Consider the following 12504-nt stretch of genomic DNA (forward strand, 5'->3'; position numbering starts at 1 on the left):
AAGAACAGGGTTGAAGGTCGGTGATTGTTGGACCCATCTACCATTACTCCCACCCGCCCCACTAGGAGTTTTGCCACCTTATTTTCGTTCTTGTCCTGCCATGTTTCCCCCTGACGCCGCTGGTCACCTTTAAATTATGACGGCGACGGCTGCGTATCATGCCGATGTTAAAGGACGTCTTTATTTGTCGTTGTCCGATGCCGCAAGTCACTGCCCAAGCGTAGAATTTCGATGACTTTGGAGTGAGACCAGGTTGGAAATGCAGCAATTTCTTGGTAAAAAACCAACTACTTTTCGTTGTTCTATCCCAGCAGGAAATTAAGCGATGAGTCTCTAAGAACACCCGTGTTTGGTGGCTCAAAAGCCGATGGAAGACGAAGTGATTACTTGCTAAAAAATAACTGGTTTTTGCAGTGAAGTTGCGGTAGTGTGCAGCTTGGCAGGCCTCTCGCCTCCTTGACGCCATGCACATCCATGTCCCAGTGACAATCTGGTCATACTACGTCACAGTAGAAACACTGATGATGTTTCGTATGAAATGTAAGGTATCCGTGTTTTGCAGAAACCTACAATGCCAACATTTTCTTTTGGCAACTGGGCTGGATACTTCCCAAATAAATAGTTTTTCTATCAGGCATGTGAAGATAAAATAAACATTATCAAACAGCGACTGCTCCAGTTCAGAGGTATTTGGCAGCAGAATGGAGACTTGGTACTATCCAGGATGGTTAATATCTTGGGGCGATTGATTTAACGTTAATGAACATCCAAAATGTTCTTAGACTGTGCTCTCTTGACTTTACTGCAGTGTCCTGATGTTAAGACGAGCTAAAGTGAGAAAAAAAGAGGAGCTTAAGTCAAGTAATTAGTTTGTATGAGAATAAGAGAGAGATACTTGCATACTTTTCTTTCTAAGACCATCCAAATATTTTCTCCAGAGAGGGCGGGGAGTCATCATGAGCAGAGGCCCCACAACACTGTTGTCTTAACCCTGCCTGGAATAGCTCCACCAAATTAAACCTGTGTTTTTGTTTTACTACGGAGGTCTTGTGTGTCAGTGAATTTAACATGGCAAGAAACTTTAGAGAAAAGAGGGACGAGGAAAAAGGGAGGAGAGGAGAAAGAAGGAGAGTTTCAAGCAGAAAAACAGTTTAGATCAGCGTTCAGGCTGTTTTTACACTCAGCTTTGAAGTCGCAGTGAGCAGACCCTTGAAATCAAAGGCTCACACTGGCATTAAAGATATTTCTTTTGGTGTTGATGAAGCTTATTTAACCTGCAGGTCAGTCAGCTCCCCATAAACAGCAGAGCCACTGTCAGGACATGCTGATAAAAACAAGGTCAGGTCAGGAAAGACTGGCTGCACACTGCATATAAATAAGAGTAGTCAGGAAATAAAGGCATAGATGGATTACTGAATGGGCCCACCAGTCACAGGCCCAGGGGCCCAGAGTGTCAGAGGGCCCCCCTGACCTCCACCTGCAAGATGTCATTCAAACTGACTGAGACTCAAAATGGCCACAAGGAGACACAAAAGACCACAAAGAGAAGCAAGGGATCTGCAAAGAGACATAAAATAACTCCAGAAAGGGGCAAAGTAATCACAAAATGACCAAAAGGCACACAACACTACCAGAAGGAGACATAGAAGAACTACAAAAGGGGGCAAAATAACCACAAAGAGACAAACAATGATAAAAAAAAAAAGTTCACAAAATTGCTTGACAAAGATGTAAATGACTACAAAGAGATGCAACACTAACACAAGGGGACACAGAGTAACTACAAAAAGGGGCAAAACAACCACAAACAGACACAAAATGACACAAAAACGGCAAAAAAACCACAAAGAAACACAAAATAACTACAAAAACAGGCAAAACAACCACAGACATACACAAAATACCTCAGAAAAGGGCAAAACAACCACAGACATACACAAAATAACTACGACAAGGGGCAAAAGAACCACAAAGAGATGCAAAACTCACACAAGGGGACACACATTCCCCAAAGGATGCATACTGACTACACAGACATGCAAAATGACAAAAAAGAGGCAAAATTACCACAGTGTTTGAGTGTTTTTTATTCTGTGTAGGAGAGGTGGTGGGGCCTTTTGCGTATCTGTGCCCAGGGGCCCATTCTCCCCTAACCTGCCCATGGATATTTCTTTAAGCAGAAACCAAATAAAACTGAGTTGTTTGTCTTTCTGTCTGCTGATCCAAGAGAGCTCATTTAAAATGGACGCTCTCTTTGAAGAACACACCTCAGGAGGCATATTGATCACTCACATGTACAAGCCTGTGCAAACATCCTCAGAATTGACGTTTCTTTCCATGGAGAAGACAACTAAACCATTGGGGTGTTTTTTTTCCCCTGCAAAAGCAACAATTATAGGAAGCTTTGACATATTGGGATGAAGCAGGAGCAGGAGTGAAGTGCTGCAGCAGAGCATTTGTCCTTTAAATTGCTCCATTGTTCCTCCTGAGTGACTCATGTGTTGCTGAAATGCCCATCTAGAGCACAATGATGATATTGCTCAATATGTGTGCGTGTGCTCAGCAGACTATTGATGCTATCGGCCTCAAAAGGCTCGCCATATGCTGCGATGACGCATGTGTCAGCCCAGTGCACCCAGTCGATCAACTGGTCTGCACTGTTAACCTCGCTCCTGTCTTTATTCTGCACACCAGCGTGGATGCACTTCCACGCACGACATTTGCAATCTGTGGGGGCAACAAGTGTGAAAAATATGGGTGGGGAAATGTACAGGATGTACATGGGGTATTGTTTCAGCGGGACACCGGGACAGATGGACGAACAATGTTTTGCTGGGTGATGTGGGTCACTGGGCCCGGTTAACAATTCTCCTTTGCTATTAAGCAATCTGTCACACTGCGAAAACGAGGATGTGGCCTGGGAGACAAGGTCAGGGGTACAGATTTTTTTTTCTTTCTCTCACTTGTGGTTTCCTCTTTCGGTACAGTGTGACAAACAGTTCAGGGCTGATGTGTTTTAACACACTACAGCCACTCCCTTACTGACATGTTGTCATGAGAGAAGTGCTGCAGTCAACACTTTTATAAAAAAAAACAGGGGCTCAAATGACTGTTTGCAATGAAATATGTCACTCATGATTAATTTCCAGAGAAATCTGCAGTCCCACTCAGCTCTTTGAAGCATTTTAGCACCTTTCAGCTCATTGTTTTGGTTTTCTGACCCTTTGTGTAATGTTTTTGGCTGTTTCCTGCCAATAAAATCGATAAAAAAAAATCACATATGCTACCTGCCCAGCAACAAAAGCCAGACTGGCAAAGTTAGCAACTAGCATAGTGGAGCATTTAGAAGATAAAGAGCTGGATATTTCCCTCAGGGGTTGGTGGAGATGAAACATGACTCCAAATGGATCATAAGCCCCTCTTACACATGCACTGCAAACCTGGACTTATCTCAACAGTACCCGGAGGAGCTATATGTGAGAACATGAATGCCTGAATCAGTAAGATCGGACTTTACCCTGCTTGTTCTCTAGTACAAAGTCTGTATAATGTCCGATTGAGCCCCTGCATGAACAGAGCAGGTCATTGTCTGGAGAATTCATCGCAAGCGAGTAGGCGTGTTGATGACATTTTTCTATCATGCAACTGGCGCGAAATTGGAGGAACACAAATTGAGCATAGCGTTAGTTCAGGCAGGACACGATGTCAAGCTCAGCTCACATCCCAGCTACATCAGCTGATCTCCACCCCAGCTCCTCCTTTTGTTGTGTCTGACTTATTAATGTCATATCTGTTTGTCAGTGATGTTGCCCTGTTCTGTTCCTGGGGGTCTTTGCTGCTGCCCTCCCCCCCTAGGCTTTTCATGTATGCGCATGGAAGGGCAGGGAGGTTTGCTCTCTCTGCCTTAAGGCTTACCATGTAGACACATGGAAGGGCAGGGAGGTGTGATTTCTCTGTCTTATGCTTTCCACATAGGCGCATGGAAGAGGCTTTCTGCGTAGGCCCAAGGAATGGCAGAGGGGCCCCAGAACAGAGCCATACCAGCAAATATAATACTGCAAATGGAAATAAAGTTTCCTTTGACCAAAGTGTCCCTGACTGAAACATTATTAAGGGACATTTACACGAAGGTATCAACAAAAACATCTAACTGGAGAGAGGACGAGATTTCGGAACTTCTTTCGCTAAGAATCCACAGACAAATTCAAGGAACAGCAAGAGACATTACGAACCGGCTATATGGCCAGTGTAATCCGCGGTATGTCTTACCTCTGGCGCGCTCTACCCATGCGCCACACCTCACCGAAACCAAACTACCAACTTATTGTCTCAGAGAATAGCTACAGTGAGGAACCTTATGTGAAGCATAATCTAAACAAAAGACAAAGATCCCTGTGAGCTCAGTTGCACTAAGTAACGTAACCATTAGCCTTAGAGACTGGACGGTTTAACAGCAACCCAGAGGAGGACAGTTTGTTGTGTAATTTAGGTATACTTGAGAACGAGTTTCACTTCTTGTTTTACTGTCCTGTATATGAAGACATGAGGAATGTACTTTTCAGTAAGATGACCTATCTATGTAGATTTCTTTTGGCTGGATGATCATGAAAAATTTAAGTTTTGTTTCAGAAAGGGAACCTTTTTCTTTCAGTTAAATAACATGTACTTTTGATTGATACTGCAACGTCATTGTAATGGTGCCTTGTACATGTAAGCGCGCATGACACGTTAAAAAATCAATCATCCTAGTAGGTGAGAATGCTTCAGACAGTCTCCTGTTGTGTGCAACATGTGTGAAAGGGAAACAATGTCCAGAGTTCATATGAGAAAACAGATAAAACGTTGCCTTCTATCTGCTGAATGCGCGAAAAGAAAACTGCAAGCCAACAATTTTACCATATCAACATAAGAGGTGGGAATTTATCTTTGTTTACAGCTTAGTTTTTAAGTGAATGTTGGCAAAACAAATACAAAAAATGTGAGGCAAACAATGTATGAATAGAAAAGGAGAAGATTCTAATCTCATTTCTTTTTTAAAACCTGAAAACACACATCTGTTTGACACTATGTACTCTATATGAATTTACCTCAAGACTTGGACAGTCTTTAAAAGAAAGGTGACTTAATTTTTACATGCAACAAGCAATCTAAACTTGTACAAGGTCAACTTATCTCATTGGCTTTTCCCCTCTATCCCTGCATAAAGAATCAAGAAGTGAGAAAAGCGAAAAACAAAGTTGAGAAAGTCCCCATGATGCTCTTTGTCCTCTCACCAGTTCTCTGCCATGAAACTCATGATGTCTGGGAAGACAAAGAAAACACCATGAATACAAATTATAAGGAAACATAAAAACACAAAGTGGTAAATTTGAATTCTCATGTTTGGAAAAACAGATGCCAACAAAAAAAAAAACTTGTGCAGATGACTTTTTTCAACCATAAAATCCAAATCAGCCTACATTGTGTGTCTTTGTGTGTGTACGTGTGTGTGTGTGTGTGTGCGCATGGCGAGGGGCCCTTGTTATTATGTCCCGCTGCTTTTCAATGGAACAGCTGTGCGAGCCTCCAGCCGCCTCCAAACAAGGCACAGGCTGCCTGGCAACTGCCCTCCCATTGGCCAACTTTCCACCTCCCTCTGACCAATCGCACGGGCCACGCGATGAGGAAGTGAATGGGGGGGGAGAAAAACACAACAGAGACAGAGCGAGCAGAAAGGAGTGTGAGAAAGTTTGCTGTGAAAAACATGCGAGGAGTTCAGGGGAGAGATTTCAGCTCATGTTTCCAGCAGGGAGTGATAAGATTGAGAAAACAGGGCGAGAGCGTAGAGACTAATGGCACTTAAAGGGGAGCACTTTAAAAAAAAAAAAAAAAAAAAAGCTTTCCAGACAGATTTGCATGTAAAGCTTTTAATGTTTCTCAAATCCTGTCTTTGGAAAATTCCAGCTTTCTGCCCTATTAGCTTTGACCTTTTTAAATACAATGGAACAATTCTGAAAGAGGACAAGTCGTCGTGGTAATTTCGTGACAATCGGGTCCTTTATATTAAAACCACAGCTACAACTACACCAGTTTTATTTGTATGGAAGTTTTCCAAAATCAGACGTGACAATAAACACAATCAGAGACACAACACATGAAAAGACGCTCCAAAAAGCCGACATAACCCCTGATGCGTAGGCGTTTTAGCACAAATCAGACCCACACGGACAGATTCTTCGGATCCCTCGAGCCACATTGACTTGAGGAGACAGCAAGGTGGTGACTTTCCTCGACTGATGTCGTCGGCTTTGTGTTTGGCAGGCTGAGACGTGCCACTGCACAACCTGCGTTTCCAGGGCTTTGAGTGGGCTTACTGGAGGATTTGACTCACATCTCTCGGGGATAATAGGTATTTGTTTTACAGTAGCTGTGACGCATGCGGTTGCTAGATGTGAGGTCGGCAGATGGGAGTAAAAATGGTCGGTGGGCTGTTGTGGGTGATAAACAAGTTTCAGCAGCCTGCTTCACCTTCATGCATCCTCTGTGGGTGTGTATATCGCATGCATGTGTTTATAGTGTGTGTGTTTTGCAGACAAGTGGGTGGGCTCCATGCTCAGAGATGTCCTGTAATTACCAATCAAAGCGGCGTGCAGATCTTTGTGAGAACACGACACACGGCTCCTCTCTCCCCTGGAGGTCACACTTCCTACTAAATCTCTGCTGCAGTCTCTCCCAAAAACAACAAGACTCACGAGGAGGCAAAGACAGGCGGCCTGTGTGATGCGGCAGCAAAGAAGGCTGTAAACTGCACGCTACTTAAAACAAACACTCTTGTAATTGCAGATAGAAACAAACACGCAAACCCGACCCACACACATGCACATAAACATCAGCTGGATCAGCCTGCACTATCATTTGTCACCATGTTAAATATATGACGATAATGCTGACACGGCAAAGTGCTGGGCGACTCTGAGTCAGTGTATATGATAACCAGCAGCAGCAGCAGCAGCAGCAGCAGGCCCACAGTGTGATAATACAACTGACACAGTTCACTCAGCTCACAGTACACACACTACGTAACTATCTGTCACGCAGATTTTGTAAGTGACCTGAATTTGCTGCACAAATGAGCACCAACTGAGCACGGCTGCACATCGCCACTGATTTCTCAAATCAATTTGATTCCAGTTAGATGTCAATTTGATTAGGGATACTTGATGTGAAGCAGATTCTCAGAGCTAATACTGGAAATTTTACATTGAACCATCTGACCTGGTGCATTCTTTAAAACATTAAAGTTTACATTGAGGATTGGCAGTGGTGGCCCAAGACATTCTTTAAAAGGGTGGCCAGATGGGGCCAATGAAAATCTTGGAGTGGCACACTGACACCAAAAGAAGTTTATAGGCTGGTTTAAAATGTCAATATGAAGAGATAGGAAATCACACACTGATAATTTGGTTTCTTATTTTTACAGTTAATGTCACAAATTATCTCAGTTAACATCTTGAGCTCCACAACTATCCTAAGATGTATCTGTGTGTATGTATATGCACGATTTATTGTTCTTCAAATAGGCTGATAAAAAAGGCAAATGTACAGCTTTAATTTGAAGAAGTAGCTTGATTGTAAGGGACAAAATTCAAGTTTACAGGAGACTCGTGGGTACCTTTTTAAAGAACCCATTTTCATTCAGATATCTTGACATGACAGATCAAGGGACCCCTTTGAAAATGGCCATATCAGTTTTTCCCTTGCCAAAATGTGGCCTATTTTTAGAGTGTTGCACTTCCTGATAAGTGGTACCAATAAATGCCTCAGGTCAGGGGTAGGCAACCTGTGGCTCTTTATCCCCTCTACAGTGGCACCCTATGGGTTTGTCCAAAAAAGAAAAAGGAAATAAATAACTGTTACTTTTTTTTAAAGCAGCTGTGCGGGACTTTTTACCATTCATAAAACTGTCCTAGTTCGTATCACCCCCCCTTGAAGATCTGCATATTTATTTGAACCCAACAGCGCCAAAAAAGCCTTTCTCTATATGGCTATTTAGCGTAGCCTCGGTCGGGTCGGACGGACAGCGGAAGTCAGCAAACCAGAATACGGCACCCGAGGCGGAAGTAAGTCTGCACGCCCGCAGCAGCCCGCAGCCATGAAACCACAGAAGAAGAAGGAGCCATGTTTATAGAGGGTGTTCTTCAATTAAGTGGTACGCAACGGGCATTGCTGAACACATAACAGTTTTACCAGAGATGTATCTATAAGGACTTGGTTGTACTTTCGATGTCATGGCGGATAAAGAAGGAGCACCATCTAAAAGAAAAAGAACAGAAGAAGGCTAAACGGGACAGGGATAGGGCTCGAGCCCAAATGCGTGTAAACCTTGGTCGAGCATTCACCAAGTGGAGAGAGCTGAGAGAATTGAAAGGTTTTAAAATGGATCCCGAGTTGGCCCTTTTCCTAATCGACAGGTATGTAATTTTTGTTTTTATTTAGAGAATATATCGCAACTTGTTAGACGTTGTTTCACTTCAATATATGACGACATGGAAGTTATATGGAAGCTAAATGTAACGTTAGCTGATGTGAACCGCTTTTGTCTAGTAACGTTACAACAAACGCCACAAAATTATCTGTGACTGTGACCATGAACACAAATATACAGCAGGCAGATGCAGCTGGTTGAAGTGTGTAACCGAAGTGTAACGTTAGTAAAGTTAATCCTCTCGCTCTCCAAAACAAATGCATGCGGTAATTGCCGGTTGCAGTCGAGATTTTAACAAATGCATGCGGTAATTGCCGGTTGCAGTCGAGATTTTATGAATGAAGCCGAATGCCGGCTGCAGTCGGAATTTTACGACACCAGGCTGTGGGTGTCATACCTCTTCGACCAAAAGGGGCGCTATAATCAACGAAAACGGAAAGTTCCGCACAGCTGCTTTAAGTATCTACTCACTGTTTAAATTGCTCCTGAAACCTCCTGACATCAACATAAGGGGCTCTAGTTTCCCGGCGCAGCGCAGGTGGCGCAGGNTTTTACGACACCAGACTGTGGGTGTCATACCGCTTCGACCAAAGGGGGCACTATAATCAACGAAAACGTAAAGTTCCGCACAGCTGCTTTAACATTTTTATTTTCATACAACAGCATTCTTGGCCTAAAGTGATTTTACATTCTCCGATTATAAAACTGTGTAGCCCATACACTGATTAAAAAAGAGTTTCAACATTTCTTCAACTAAACTGTGCGTCAAACATCTACGGCCTTTGGCGCCTTTTCCTCTAAATGTAGCCAAACCTCAATGGCGGTGGCTCGTCTTGAGTCTCCCTAGCTAGGCTTACTATGGACTCCGAATCCAAGACACCAATGCTGCAAAGTTAAAGTAATAAATAATCATAAATATCACACTGCAGAGGAGCCACAGTGTGATACAATATATTAATGAATACTTGTTTGGAATCTTGAGTCTAGTAATGTTGAGGCTAATTTAGATACCTTCATTATGAGGCTCAAAAATGGCTCTTTTAGTAGTAAACGTTACTGACCCCTGCCTTTGGTTGTCCAGTTTCACAAAATACCACTATTTTAGAAATAAGTGTGCCACAGCCTCTTAAAGACAGTAAAGGCTTCCACTTATTTAGCCAGGTAGGTCTGTGGGGAAGCCATGGGCCTCCCTTGGGGGCGCCACTGAGAACTGACCCTAAAGCAGCTACATGAATGTACTTTTTATGTTACATGGACACACCACAGCAGGCAATTCAATACAGTGCAGCTCTAAAGGCAATGAGAACTGAGTGACCAAAAGGTGAGGGTGTGCAGAGACAGTAGCATCATGTGGACACAAGTGTGCTATCACCTTTAGTTAGCAGGCTCATATCTGTATCACCCTCTCCAGTGGGGTTGGTTTTGATAACAGGTTTTTGCAGTTTGTGAGTCTGGGTGATGTCTAGTTAAATGTTTTTGGAGACTTTTGGTATTTCCATAATATTTCACCTCAGTTTTGCACATCTTACATATGGCTTTTGATTTGCTAAACTCTTCTCAGTCTATAGTTTTTAAATCAGAAATGCAGCCAAACATCTGCCTCTCTCATATGACCAGATTTCATTGCACAAAAAATCAAAGGCTGGTCATGTGAGACTAATGAGGTTAAAGGGCACGCATGAACGGGAAAAGGCATACATCAAAAGATGGATCTTTGGATTTTATGAATTGATATTAGATCATTCAAATGAAGAATTGGAAAATAAATTATATAAAACCCAATCCTACAACTGAGTACTCATGATGGGGTTTTGTTTTGTTCGCTTTTTTTGTGAAATGTTCAGTTTTAAAAAATAAACGAGAACGGTGGAGCAGCAAGGTTGTTTTGCACTGATGGCATGATCACAGTATGTTGTGGTTATGTGCACAGCCAACATGCCCTGACATGCACAAAGATTAATAAACTAAAGCATTCCCCTTCACACACATGGATGGTAGTTTTACTAGGCAGCTTGCCTGTGGCAAGTCATTTTCACATTGAAATAAAATTTAACCCACTTGTCAGGGTGTGATTGCAGACTAATGAAACCTAAGGCCTGCGGGGCCACAGCTGAAAATCCTTCAGTTCCTTTCCTGCTTATAATAAATGAAATAGATTGCAAGTAGCCTACTGTGGGCTCTTCTGCACAGGAGCAATTATAATTTAATTTAGACTTTAAGGATTAACTATTGTTTCACTCTTAACAAATTATGACATTTACAGTTAGTTATTTACACCAGCTTCTTTTGCAAGTTAGTCAAGTGTTTTGTGGAGCTGCCCTCCCCCAAGGACACACTCCAACCGTTGTCATCCATCTTGATGAGCTGTCTTTCTTTGAAATGGCAGCTCCTGTCGCCCAAGGCTCCAACTGGCCCTAACTGTAAAGTCACCACAGCTGTTGAAGGGGGAGACAACAAGTGCTGGCAGGCTGCAGTAAGAACTAGAAATGTTGGTGTTCATCGGGGGCTTGTGTCTGCTGTGTGGCCAGTGCTGCTGCTACTTCCTGCTTCTTTTCTGCCAGTGCTAATGTTTTTGATGATGTTCCTGCACTGCGTCTGAGGGGCCAAGAACATGATCAGTGAGCACAATGGCTCAGTGTGTGTAGATATTTGACTCTGTTATGACACAACCTATAAAACCCCAAAATGTAATGTTGTCAAAGAAAAGCAAATTTTGGCAATACGGCATAAACTCCAAAATACAGATGGATAAATTACCTAAATAATTTGATATTTAAAGGGTCTGTTCACCCAAATGTCAAAGAGTAATCTGCACAGCTTGCTATTACATTTTCGCATTGCGTTACTCGCGCGAGTAAAGGGGGAATATTTTGTGCTGACTCGCATCAAATGCGCAAAATCACTGAATCAATGAATGAACTTCCGCCAGCATGTCCTTGGGGTCATACGTCCCTGGAGGATCTCAATACTGATTGGCTATTGCAACGTGAATTGGTCGCTGAAGTTCAGATTGTTCAGCTCTCGCGAAAAACCGTATGATGCGAAATTGTGCTACTCACGTCATTTGCACCACTTAATTGGCGTATTTCGTGTCATTTGTCTATTGTGCCGCCTGGCGGGAATTCGTGGGAATTGCATCTTTACATTTACTTTACATATAGTTCAGCTAGCTAAATGCTATAACAGTTAGCTAGCCCACATTCTTCAGCATTAGCACTATCAGTGAGGTGTTGGCTATGTGCTGTCAGTCACTCAAAGCCCTTCGCTAAGTGCTATCGGTAAAGGTTTTTGCTTTACTTAAAAGGGAAGAATGGTCACTTTTAAAATACTGATATTATTCCAGGGGCTATACAGCATAATGAAAACAATACTGTAGCCCACTCATGTATGCACTGATTACAAGGTTGTTGTAGAAAAGGTAGCAGTGTCATCACTGTAAACTGTGGCGGCAATGTTGCGCCTCACCGTTCTGTATAAAAGGTTCAAATGTGGAACAAGGGTACAGAGTTGTCTTGCCTTTAATCCAGCTTGGAGGTAGTAACAGCGCAGAATCAGCGCCTCGGTAAAAGGGACAGCCGGATGGACAGGATGGGAGTGATGTTTTGATGACGTGTTATGTGTGCAACCCACCGCGGGAGATTTAAGAAGCTGTCAATGGCAGTTAGCAGCTAACTCAAGGGAGAAACACAGCAACCGAAAATGTCCATAAATTGGATCAACAGTGAGGTCCAGGAGCTCTGCACCCTCTGAGCAGAGGACGAGATCAGCCACCATATAACAGGGACAGTATATGATTTAATGGCATTGTTATTGTTTAGAAAGTGCTGCCTCAAACTCATTGTTTTTAATGTAGATACACGGCAGGTGTGCTCAAACGCCAGAGCGAAGCCGTTGCGGCATGTCATGTGACAAGGAACAACCGATCACAGCTGGCAGATATCTTTCCTTTCTTTGGTAAATATCAGTTTGTGATTAATATGGAGGAGAAGTTTAATAATTTTAGCGCAGGACTACTTGATGATACACACTTACAGAACAAC

Source organism: Epinephelus moara, chromosome 23 (assembly GCF_006386435.1).
Source record: "Epinephelus moara isolate mb chromosome 23, YSFRI_EMoa_1.0, whole genome shotgun sequence".
NCBI lineage: Eukaryota > Metazoa > Chordata > Actinopteri > Perciformes > Serranidae > Epinephelus > Epinephelus moara.